The sequence below is a fragment of the Lissotriton vulgaris genome, chromosome 11, assembly GCF_964263255.1.
Source record: "Lissotriton vulgaris chromosome 11, aLisVul1.2, whole genome shotgun sequence".
NCBI classification, from domain to species: Eukaryota; Metazoa; Chordata; class Amphibia; order Caudata; family Salamandridae; genus Lissotriton; species Lissotriton vulgaris.
The window spans coordinates 931,107,247-931,120,416 of record NC_141699.1 but is presented as its reverse complement, the minus strand read 5'-3'; positions in this window follow the sequence as shown (position 1 = coordinate 931,120,416).

The following is a 13,170-nucleotide window of genomic DNA, read 5'->3' as shown; positions in this document are numbered from 1 at the left end:
AATTTAAATTTATTGTCCTGATTTTTCAAAATCTAAAAGAATTTGTAACATTAATTCATCTGGTATGTCCTCCTTTTCATTCCATGATTCACATTCTTCAACACATTTAATTAATTCTTGGTCTAAAGTGTCATCCAAAAAGTAAATTTCTTCATTTTCTTCCTTAGGATTGTTTTCAATCTTAATTTGAAAGGAAATATTATTTTCTTTCTGTTGTGCTTCCATTTTCTTGCTGTAAATTGCATAAAAAATAAATATATCAGTAGAGATAGGGCACTGTTGGGTTTAAGTTCAGACAGGTACTTGTGAGTTTTTTACAGTGAAGTTATCTTTGGGCACTGTATGGTTTCAGGCAGGAAGTAGAACTATTAAAAAGTGCCTGTGATGAAGACTAGGTAAATTCATAATTATACCAGAGAAGCCTAACTCAATCCATAATTATAACAGAGAAGCCTATCTCAATCTCTAACTCTTACTGAGGGACAGTATATAACTATCTTAAACGTTTTCCCAAATTAGCATAACATAGTTCTCCTTTCAAATGTTTAAAATAACATCTTACCTTTCAAAAATAAGTTTAAGTTGTCAGTGAAAATGCTCTTGAAATGTAATTCAGGAAGTAGTAGTCAAAATGGCTGTGTTTCTCTCTCTTTCTTTATATATATTCAGGTACATAATCAATCAAATGTCATGAAATAATAGTAGAAAATGAAAGTAACATTTTAATTGGTTGTCAATTCGAACACTTCATATGTGTTTTTGTCATGTAATTTACCTCAGGATATTTAGTCAGGCCTACAGCATAAATGACTCAATGGAATTCCATCAAATTTGGGTAAATGGTAGGGACTGCTATGTAGTAGGACCTATTCTATATTTTATATATATATATATATATATATATACATATATATATATATATATATATATATATATATATATATATATATATATATATATATATATATATATATATATATATATATATATATATATATATATATATATATATAAATAAATAACCTACTGGCGGTCGTTAAGTTAGGACCTAGTTTCCATAAGAAGAGGGTTTTTTGTTTTGCTTATAACTTTGGCGTTGTTTGAAGAATCTTCATGAAATTTTCCAAAGTAATTCTTTGTATATATCAGCTCCTATGTTTTAAAGTGTGGGGGTGATTCAGAAAAAAGGGGGTCCCAAAAGCTGTCTCCATGTTAATTTCCATAGGAAACCTTAGTCAAGGCTACAGGTCTAACGGGCGAACGGAATTACCCCAAATTTGGCAGGGAGAAGGGTCTTGGTCTGGAAAGCACGTTTTTGTTAAATTGGTGTAAATCCGTTCAGTAATTTTTGGGAAATATCAAAATTTACAGATATCAATATTTGTGAATTCTGCCATCAGATTTGCTGAGGTGTTACGAGCACGAGCTTGCTGCTTATTGGTTGCGAGCGCTGCGATCGGATGCAACTAGGAAGTGTTGGCTGCCATTTTGTGATTCTTTTGAAGCGAGTAAGGGGACAAAAGGGAGAAAAAAGTAGGAAAGGAGGGTAGGAGCACTGTAAGCTCTATGGGGGAGTGGGAAGCAAAGTAGTCACTCCTAATGGTCTGAAAGTGCGGTGTTGCTCAGAGATGATATGCTGCTACACACGGGTATGAAACCGAGAGCCTTAACCATGAGCTCATTGCTGTAAAGTAATATGCTCTGGTCTTTGTAGCATAAGTGTGCAAGGAGTGTTAGTAGGCGTTTATACCATACAGGGAGTGGGAAGCGAACTACTGACCACTATCGCGGGTTTACACTATACCGGAAGCGCGAAGCAAAGTACTCACGCCTACCGGTGTGAAGACTTGGTGATCAAACCGAGGTGATTGCTGTAAAGGGATGGGCTCTGGGCACTGTAGTATATGTGAACAAGTAGTGTTAGTAGGCGTTTATACTATACAGGGAGTGGGAGGCAAACTACTGACAGCTACCGTGTGTTTATACTATACAGGAAGCAAAGTACTCACACCTACCGTTGTGAAAGCTCGCAGATCAAACCAAGCTGATTGCTGTAAAGTCATGGCCTTTGGGCGCGGTAGGATACTAGCCACTGTAGTATAAAGTGTAAGTAGTGTTACTATGCGTTTATAGTATATAGGGAGTGGGTAGCGAACTACTTTCTCCTACTGGTCTGAAGACTCAGGGATTAAATAGTGAGCTTAAATTGGGAGCTCATTGTTGTTAAGTGATGTGCTCTGGGTGCTGGAGTATACCTGTGGAAGTAGTGTTAGCTTGCGTTTATATAATACAGGGAGTGGGAAGTGAACTACTCACCCCTACCGGTCTCAAGACTCCTAGATGAAACCATGAGCTCATTGCTGTCATGTGCTCTGTGTAGTATTCCAACGTAAGACATAGTAGAATGTTAGTATATAATTCTACTAGCATGTAAGTATGTAATGTTAGAATATAGGACTGTCATAAGGGGAAACTTGGGGAGTTTGAACACAGTGCTGGAGAAGACGGTTGCCTTTCTGTTTGCTCCTGTTATTGGGTGTTTAATGTGTCTTGTTTTCCTTGCATAAATCTACTTATAGGATCCCCTGCTGTCTGCATCTTTACTACTTTAATTTGGTGACGAGTGGGAGAAGGTAGAAAGAAGGCAGCACTCACCAATATTTCAAAGTTGCTTGCGTTGTGCTGAAGATCCGTTTTCTTCGTGTAGCTGTTTCGACTCATCCCAGGGTCGTCGACTCATTGAACTATGTCATCTAACCTCTGGTAGGATTTATACTTTTAGATGTTGCAATTCCTCAGCCTCTTCGCTACACTCTGGTCGCTGTACTACACATGTCTAAGTGGTGTTAGTATGCATTTATACTAACTAATACATCATGGTACTATTGATCGCGACCTCCCAGGCACAGCTCATAGAATGTCCCGGGGTGTGCATCCGTGGGACATTTATGTTTGCTATTAGAGGGCGGGTGCATGGCTCCCACCCTGTGATAGCAAATCCTTCTTTGACTAGTTGAAATGAGAGGAGGAAAACCTTGTATCGCTTTAATAGAGCGGATCCGGATGGTAAACGTGGAGAAAAAAAAAGCGGGGTCTCACTCATTGATATAAATGAGGCTCCTGGTGGGTAATGTTCCGTAGCTAATCCTATTATTATATTGCGGGGTCTGTGAAGGTTAATTTCAAGCTTAATAGAAAACACAGTTTGAGTGCATCCTTTGTTTTTGAAGTACGATCTACCAACTGTTAGTGGTAATCGTGGTTCAAAGAGGAGTTGGAGTGCACGACAATACACAAGGTTAAATAATAATATGTTATACCAAGGTTCACATACAAAGGAACAGAGCGCATGCTAGAAGCATAATGTGTAATGCAGTGGTGGAAGCCTGTGTGCATGTACACTTCGTAATGAGCTCACTACAGTGCCCTAAAAGCCAACACCATGTGTCTGTAGGGCAGTGCTGTCCGCTGGCTCAGGCCTACAGTACGGTCCAGCAGGTCTTTAAAATGAGACAGAAATGTGACTGAATGAGGTCAGAGATCACATCATTATGCAGGGCAACTTCGCTTCTTCGCACCTGCACACTCAGGCTGATGTACCCCACCCCTCACGCAGCACTGCGCTGAATTGAAGCCGCTGTGCACCCAGGCTCCACTGCTCACCTGCTGTCATTGTTGTGTGTGCAAACACTACGGGCAGCAGTGTTCACAATTAATTTGTAGTGTTGATTGCAGGATGGTGTACAAATCATGGATCCCTTTGGAAACACGACGGGTAGTAGGGTTCACAATATAGAACCAGTGTTGATTGCCAGGATGGTGTATACCTCATGGATCACTTTTTTTTATTGTGCGTTGTGATATGCGAGGTGGATACGGCCATATCACCTGAGGCAGTGTGGAAGAATTGGGGCATGTGGCGTCATCGTTATCCTATATATAGGTACGCAAAGTGGCCTGGGCTTGCGTACACCAGGCCAGCGTAGGGGTGTGAATAATCCAGGGATCTGGGCGTTGTTCAGTTCCAGCTTGGCCAGAAAGTGTACTTATGTGTGATTTTTTTGCCGTTTTGACATTGCAGAATGCGCAATTTACATTAATGTAGCATGTATCAAGAGGGCGGCAACTATCGCTAATGAGATGCTGTTCGAAACGATTGAATGGCGAACATCACATGTCGTTGTCAGGGATTTGGATATGTGTAGACATGCATGTCAATGGTGTGCGGTATTATTGAAAGTGTTGCTATCGCGAAGCGTACACATGTGAATGTGCTCGGAGGATAAGCAGTGAGGCTACGTCATACACAGTGATAACGCTCATTACAGTCAAGCAATGTATGTCAAACGTGAATCTGAAAGTCTCACATATAACACACTACTATATTGGTAAAGCCTGACAACAGAGCATACAGCAATACAAATCTATACATTACTGTTTACTGTTTGTCAGGTGTGATCTAGGGTGTGCACTCTGCCCGTGGCTGATGATACTCCTTAGAGCCACCCATACCCAGGCCGAAAGGCAGAACAATAATGTACATACACACACACCATGGGCATCGCGTAACACACATTTGTTTTTTGATGTAATGTTTCAGATGCATGGCCATCACACGTGGAAGGCTTAATGTGCAGACCATGAATATTGATCAAGATGATCGCCGCAAGTTATGTGTAGCATAAGATATGTGTACACAGAATAAAAACTTTCCAAAAAAGCTGTTTAAGGTGAAGAGGTGTCTCTCATCAAACGCTGCAGAGAGAATGACTAAAATGGGTGGGGTTGTCCAACTGTTACAATGGGAAATGCTATGAAGCAATCAAATGCTTTTTTTTAAGGTTACATGGCAATCGCGCACCGAGCGTGCAAGGAGGCCGCACCCGACGCAATTTTGAGAAAATATATTTATCATAATATAAGTTTATTACAGTTAGAAATATATAAATGTTTTTCAAAAATTTTAGATTATCGCTTGCTGTCATATACTGTTTAAAGTTATTTAGATATACTTTTGAGACAAAAAAGAGGGAATGGCGTACCCGGCATGACACCATAAGTCTGTGATGTAACACAGGGCTTGGCGGGGTGCACTCGTCGCATATGCAACGCACAGCGGGCGCGACCCCATACGTACATGATGTAACGCATGGCTTGGTACTGCATACCCATTGGATACCAAAGTAGCAGCTGGGGCGACTTCATGCATATATGATGGTATGCGGGACACGGTGTCAAGAACCCGTTGGATACGAAATGTGTATCATTTACGAGTTTAGCAATATGGTGGATCAGATTCGCATGGTGATTGAGCTTGGTATGCTACCGGTATGGGATTGCAGTTTTCTCCCAAAAAAAAAAAGATACATATTTTTGGGGGAAGATATACAACATTACATAATTTTTAAAGTGTAAAAAAGAAGTATAAAGAATTCCAAAATATTTAAAAATATAATAGAAAAATATAGGTTTTATAAACATTAAAATATGAAATTAACATTAAAAAAACCTTTGAAATTCACTGAAAAAAACATAGGTTTTACATAAGTTATAGTTAGGAATTAGAAGTATAAAACCTTAGAAATTTACAAAAAAACATAGGTTTAATGGACATTTGACTCATATAAAACCCGAGAAATTCGCCTGTTATAGTTAGTTGAGCCAACTATAACTTGAGTGCCCGCAATGCACTGGTGATGACGTCACATATTACAAAAGTCATGACATGGCCAGTGACATAGCTGATGACATCACTGATGACATCTCAAATGACATCGCTGATGACATCATCCACGTGAAAATCTGATGCATATACTGATGCCCTAATATAAAGTTTGATACATGCACTCTAAAATACAGGCTACTATTTTTGAAACCATACACACAACAATGCCAGTTACGACATACCACCCACTATTTCCTAAGACTGTACACAGATCCATTCACTTAGAAATGCAGTTACTCATCAATACAGTGCTATATGTATTCATACACCTATACATACAGTAACACTCCGCTACTCATCCATAGAGTTACTTACACACCTAGTCAGTCAGGCAAAGAATCAATCACATACCAATTTACTCATGTATACAGATATACACACACGTCCTAGTTAGTTGGATATTTTACTCATACAAAACCAGAGATCTTTCAGAGGGAATATCTTTCAGAGGGCAGCTCTTTTATTGCGACAATCAGTGATGTCATTTGAGATGTCAACAGTGATGTCATCAGTGATATCACTGACCATGTCATGAGTGATGTAATATGTGACATCATCAGCAGTGCATTGCGGGTACGCGAGTTATAGTTAGCTCTACTAACAATAACAGCCGAATTTCTCTGGTGTTGTACAAGTGAAATGTCCAACTAACTAAAACGTTCTTGAAACCTCTGTTTTTTTCAGTGAATCTCTAAGGCTTTTTAAATGCTAATTTCTAATTATAATGTCCCTGAAACCTATGGTTTTATTGTGAATTTCAAAGTTTTTTTAAATGCTAATTTTTAATTATAATGTTTATTAAACCATTGTTTTTTTCAGTAATAAAAAACAAATTAGTGATATTTTGTAACTTTAATATCCTAAAAATTGTTTTTGTAATTTTTTGTGTTTGTTATTAAAAGTATATAATTAATGTCTTCTTTTTTAAAAATTCTAAAATATATAAATGCTTTGGGAGAAAAAGTAGAGTCGCGCACCCATCGTGTACCTATCTTGGTGGGTGCGCGGATTCAAATCGCCATATTGGTGAAGTCGTGAATTATGCGCGTTTCAGCCAACCCACTTTGCTTACAGGGAAGGAACAACTATGCTACATGTCCCAGGTCTTCCCTGTAGTGATCTTCTGATCACAGGTCTAGTCTCAGCATGCCACAGCCACTCCATCATGGCTGGTTTACACCCACACCCATGCAGCACATGTGTCACAGGACATCTGACCCTGCCAATAAAAAGGGCCGAGCGCACGTGCTTGAGGCCATTTCCGCTCTCTCCCATGACTTGAAGTACAGAGTTGGTGACAGCCAAAGCACTTTGCCCGACATGGGCCTCCCGCCACGTGGCGAAGACTTGAGTTCCACCGAGTTACTGCCATCAGAGCTGAGCGGGTGTGCAGCCTACGATGTTGCGTAGGCCTCGATACACCATCCTGGCATCAAGAACGAATTTGAATTGTGAGCTCGGCTGGACCGCATGTACACCACAGAGATGTCTCCTCGATGTGGCGCATTGATATGTTCTTGGCCATTGCGATATCAAGACCCAGAATCAAATGTGCAACCTTCTGGCTTCCAAGGACGGCTTTGGAGCTCGCTTCAGCATGTGGTGGGCCCTCTTGGACACACACCAGTGGCGGAAGGTGAGCAGTAAGGCCTGAGTGCGCAGGGGCGGGCATTCACCTCTAGGTGGTGTGAGTCGATTGTGTGCAGCAGCATGGGAGCGCAGGGGTGGACAGATATCTCTGGGTGATGGGAGTGGATTTTGTGCAGCATCCTGAGTGCGCAGGGGAGGCCAGTCACCTCAGGCTGGTGTGCAGCAGCATGGGTATGTAGGGGTGGGCGGACACCTCTGGGCGGTGGGAGTGGGTGGTGTGCAGCAGCCTCAGTGCGCAGGGGCAGGCAGACAGTTCTGGGCAGGGGGAGTGGATGGGGTGCAGCAGCCTGAGTACGCAGGGGTAGGGAGACACCTCTGGACAGTGGGAGTGGATGGGGTGCAGCAGCTTTGGTGCACAGGGGCAGGACAGCGATTAAGGCATGTGCAGTTGTATGTACTCTGTCATTACTGATTCTATATTATGTTTCAGATGAGTGAGCTTGAGGGCTGCAGTGGTTGGAGACACACCGGTGGCGGAAAGGTGAGCTGTGAGAGTTTTATCTGCAGTGTTGGCACTCACTCTCCCTCTCTAACTCTTCCTTTCTATCTCTCACACTCTTTCTCTCTCTCTTCCTCTCTCTCACACGCTTTCTCTCTTTCTCTCTCTCTTCCTCTCTCTCTCCCTCTTTCTCTCTCCTTTGATGGGCGCATGAGGCACAGTCTTATCTTGCTTTTTGTCTTGCAGACTGTGATTCACAGATTGTCAAGGGATGACACGCCATGGCTGTACCTACTTTTATTTTGTTGTTTTGTTTAAATAAAATGTTTTTATGCAAATCCATATATGACTGTGATTATCATTTGTCCAACCTCACATGCATCTTGATTGTTAAAATTGTGCAACATCAACCTATTTGGTACGTACTAGATTTTTGAAGGTTGCTGTCACATTTGTTTGTCGAGGGTCAGGGTGGATGGTGGACAAAGGGGGGGTGGCGGGGGTGGCGGGGAACTCTTGGGTGTCCGAGCTTCATGATCATTGGCTCCATGGCATCTGTTGTCATTCAGGTGTGGCTGTGCTCCCTTTCTTGTTGCAGGTTGTAGTCTGACTATACACCAGGTCAGTTACATCTAACAAGGGGACCCAAACAGTTAGCTATGGACCGTGGGAAAGTATGCTATGAGGGACAAAGGTCCTTAGCTTATCAGAATCAAGAAAAACAATGTATGATATGCCATAATAGGAAACTATATTTTTGTCCTCTGTCCAGCCGGACAGGGTATTTATTTGAACAAGATGAACAAAAAGAATAAATGGTTATGAGGCACAGTCCTGTACCATACTCAAGAAGGACAAACAACATATAAGGGAGAAATTTACAGGCAAAAAAGGAGCAATACTGGCCACCATTAACTCAGTGTTTGGATAGAAGTATTGCCAGGGAAGTGCTAGACACAACAGAATGAGACACACTGGTACGGTTGTGAAAGCACTGTGTGGAGTCGACGTTTCGATTCCTCTTGCTCAATTACATGGGACCATCATCAGGACTAAGATTGACAACATTTGCATGCCTGTAATAATACACCCGCCCTGGTGCGGGGCTTGGGTGTTCTGAGCTTGTTTAAATTAACCACCCACACGAATGATAGCGAGAGGTACCTGGGTGGCAGGGTACTAGGTGTCCTGGTTACGATCTTAGTTACAACACCTTGAGTTTCTAATTTGGTTGGTTCGAGCAATCTCGTGGAGCTGCGGGGTCTGGTGCACCTCAGCGGGTGTCCGTCCACTGCTTAGATTGCAGGACTGCAATCTAAGCAGTGGACGGACAGGACATTGTTCCCCCGATCCCAGGACACCATTCCTACGGAGTCATAGCACTCCCCAGAAACACCCGCTGTGGCGCACCAGACCCCGCAGCTCCATTTTTTTTTCAAAAAAAATATTTGTCCGGATTCAAGCACCCAGCGTGCATTCGGACGTTTAAAAAAATAAAAATAAATTGGTGGGTCCTTGTGGGACCCTCTGAGCAGGTCTAGGGAGTGAGGCTGTTTCTAACCTGCCCCCTTTTCTTTATTTTTCACTTTCTTTTACTGTTTTCTTGGGACATGGTTCTACTGAGTCACAAGATGTCTGCCAACACTTCCTGGTTTAGGCTGTTGGCAGCCAATTAGAATTAAGCTTGTGGCCCGGAGGGTTCACCAACCCACCGCGCCCCTAGATATCTATATTTTTAAGTTTTGATTTTCTCAGCAACTACTGAAAGGATTTACACCATTTTAAAAAAAAAGGTCGCTTTCTGAACCAAGAACTACCTTTTTGCCAATTTTGGTGTAATTTGGTTTCAGCAGTTCGGGCTGTAGCCTTGGATAAAGTTTCCTATGGGAAATTGATTTTTTTACTTTTATTGTTCAAATTTCTCATTAACTACTGAACGGATTTACACCATTTAGAAAAGGTTGCTTTCTGAACCAAGAGCTACCTTTTTGCCAAATTTACTATAATTCCGTTCTGAAGTTCAGGCTGTAGCCTTGGCTAAAATTTCTTTTGGAAATTAACATGGAGAAAACACTTTTTGGGACCCCCCTTTTTTCTTAACCCCTGCTTGATGAATCACCCCCAAAGTTTCAGGATCAGAGCTGACCTGGATAGACCTTTTGTGTGGAGAATTTTGTGAACATTCGTCAAACTACGCCATCATTATTAGCAAATCAATAAATGCTTTTCCTATGGAAACTAGGTTATAACTATAACTACCTGTTGGTGAACGCCAGTAGGTAATATATATATATATATGCGACAATGAAACATCAACTTCCTACGAAAGTACAGTAGCAGTGGGGTTGTTCTAAGGTGCAATCTTGGGAAATAAAACAAACAAAATAAACTAACATATAAACAGATGGCACTATTTTCAAAAGAGCGTCGGATGCTGTCAAAAATAATTCATGGTAGTCATTGGTGAGCTTAAAATATAACTTTATGATTGGAATGACTCAGTTCTATTCCATTTATGGTATTCTATATACTTCATAGACAATGTGACTGATCGTGTTTACCTAAATAAACACTGAGCATCCTTCCTTCCATTAAATTCTGAGTGTTGAATTTTAGCCTGGTGCTAGACAACAGACACAAGCACAAAGGAACTATGTTTGGATTAGAATCTGTTCCATTCACCGGATTCAACACGGGAGAAGCTACACAAGTAACACTGGTATCACCGGCAATCCGGGATCTGGTCCTGACGAAAACCGACCAATTTAAAACCTGGGGTAAAACAATAACAATACCAAGTGCCCCTCGTTACCCCTCAATATTGGAAAACAATCAGGCAGGTACTTTTAGCTCCTCCTCAACCCCTTATTTGGTAATGAGGTCCGCAAGAGGCAGCTCTCCAACTGGAATCACTGACCAAGTAATTGACCAACGAAATCTTGGTGAAACAGACTGGGTATGGCTGCCGGGGATCCTATCCAGTAACCAGACCGATTGAACCCCCATTAACCATAGTCTGACGATACACTTTTGGAACATCAACGGATTTGGCCTGGAAAAACTATCTCCCGCCATCCTGGATTTTTTAAAAGAACACAACATCCTCCTTCTACAGGAGAAGTGGGCAGGAGAAAGAATCCCCCCCAGAACTCCCCCACATTTTGCATCCCAGTCAATTCCTGTTGGAAACAAATCATCAACATTGGATGAATATGTGGTAATGAAATTCACCTTACTGAATGGGCGCTTTACTTCTGACATCCCTCCCGCATGGACCCGGTCAGATGGTAGATCCCTTTCATTTTTTAACTTTACGCTAGGGAGCAGAGAAATACTGCCCTGGATCAAGAACTATCAAATTGCTCCACAAGGTGAGAGCGACCACCGGGCACAAATAATAACACTTTCTACCAGCAACCCATATCACCAAGACCTGGCCCACTCCCATTCAGGCAGCCAAACAGAGGACTTAAAGAGGATAATGTGGTCAGATTCCTCAGCCCCATCCCTGACGGCAAAAAGCAGAGCCTTATTACAAAATTCTTTAGAGCTAAATACTCATGTTGTCAGTGGCTGGACCTCTCTTGCAAATCTCCTTCTCAATGAACTTCCAATAAGGAGGGGCCAGAGAAACCAAATTTCTCAATTCCACATCTCAAAAGCCACAAGGAAATTAAGAACCGAGAGGAATTGAGCTCTCCGCCAATCAAGAGAGAACCCCAGCAACAAAACCTATTTCAATAACTATAAGCAAGCTCAGGCTGCCTTCTGAATCGCCACACAAAAGGAAAAACTAGCGGCCTCGGATCAATTCTGGATGAAGCTTATCCAAGAAAGTAAAAATCCTAACCCGAAGCAATTCTGGTCTCTCGTAAATAGGAGTAAACAAAGTACAAGTGGATATGGTAAAGCAAACATCAGCGAAGCAGTTTGGTGTAAGTTTTTATCTCTTCACTTTAGAGACACCAACATAAACGAAGCCTGCACCGACTCTGCCGGCCCTGTTAACCCCATGAGATTTCTTCCGGGACTGGAGAGTTCAAGGCGGGCTTGGCCTGTAGTCATTCCATCTGAAGAACAGACACACAAGGAACCAATGAAACGGAGTGATACTTCACTAGAGCCCACAGTGTCGCCGGATGCCTTAAAAAATAAGATCTCAAGCTTCATAAGGAAAGCCAGAGCCGATGGAGCCCCAGGCCCGAACGGCCTCCCCCAAGCTATGTTCAAATCTGACATTAGCCTATGGTCAGAATACCTGACTCCATTATTTCTCTACTGCAGTCTAAACAACACGGTCCCAGAATCCTGGCGAGGTGCAGTCATTCACACAATCTACAAAGGCGGGAAGAGAAATGAACCAAAACATTACTGAATGGTAGCGCTTCTTGATGTGGAGTCTAAGTACTTTGCAAATATTCCATTGGAGGAGCTACAGGCTTGGACCGAATCAACCGCACGCCTTCCTTTCAACCAGATGGGCTTTGTGGCTAACACCGGTACCACAACCAATTTGCTAACGCTAACCGTCTTGATGGAAAAAGCGACCTGCCAACATATTCAGCTGCACTGCTGCTTTGTAGACTTCAAAGCAGCCTTCGATCGTGTGCCCAGGGGCCTGTTATGGCAGAAACTAAAATCATGGGGCATTCCACAGCCTCTTCTTCAGGCAATAATTCAACTCCACACGGAAACGTGGATAAGAATCAAGCTAGGCAAAGGCTGCCATGTCTCCAGGAAGATCCAAACTGAAACTTGAGTCAATCAAGGGTTTGTATTGGCCCCACTTCTCTTCAACTTGTTTATATCTGACCTCTCTCCAGTTCTGGACGGTGTAAACTGCCACCCTCCTCAACTCGACTCGCATCACCAACTTGCTTTACGCCGATGATCTGGTGCTTTTAAGCCACACAAAAGTGGATCTCCAGAGACTACTGGATGAATTGCTACCGTATACGACAAGAAACCATCTAGAGCTTAACCTGTCAAAAAATAAAACCATCTCTTTCGGGAAGCAAAAAGGTCAACATAAGGGTGGTACTTCAACAAAACAAAGTTAGATTCAACTCCCAGTTATAAATACCTGGGCATCTTTCTGGATAGAAGAGACTCCTTTATCAAGCACAAAGAAGCATTAAAAATCAAAGCTCTGTCGTTAGATGTGGCTGCTGCAAAGTTGGCAAAACAGCTACTAGGTCCCAGTTTAACACCCATGTTGAAAGTAATGAAAGCCAAAGTAATCAACTCCCTAACGTATGGCCAATAGATCACCAAAGGCACAACTAGTATATTAATAAACAAGTTAACAACAACTTTTTTTAAAAGAGCCTATGGGTTGCCAAAATCTGTCTCGCCA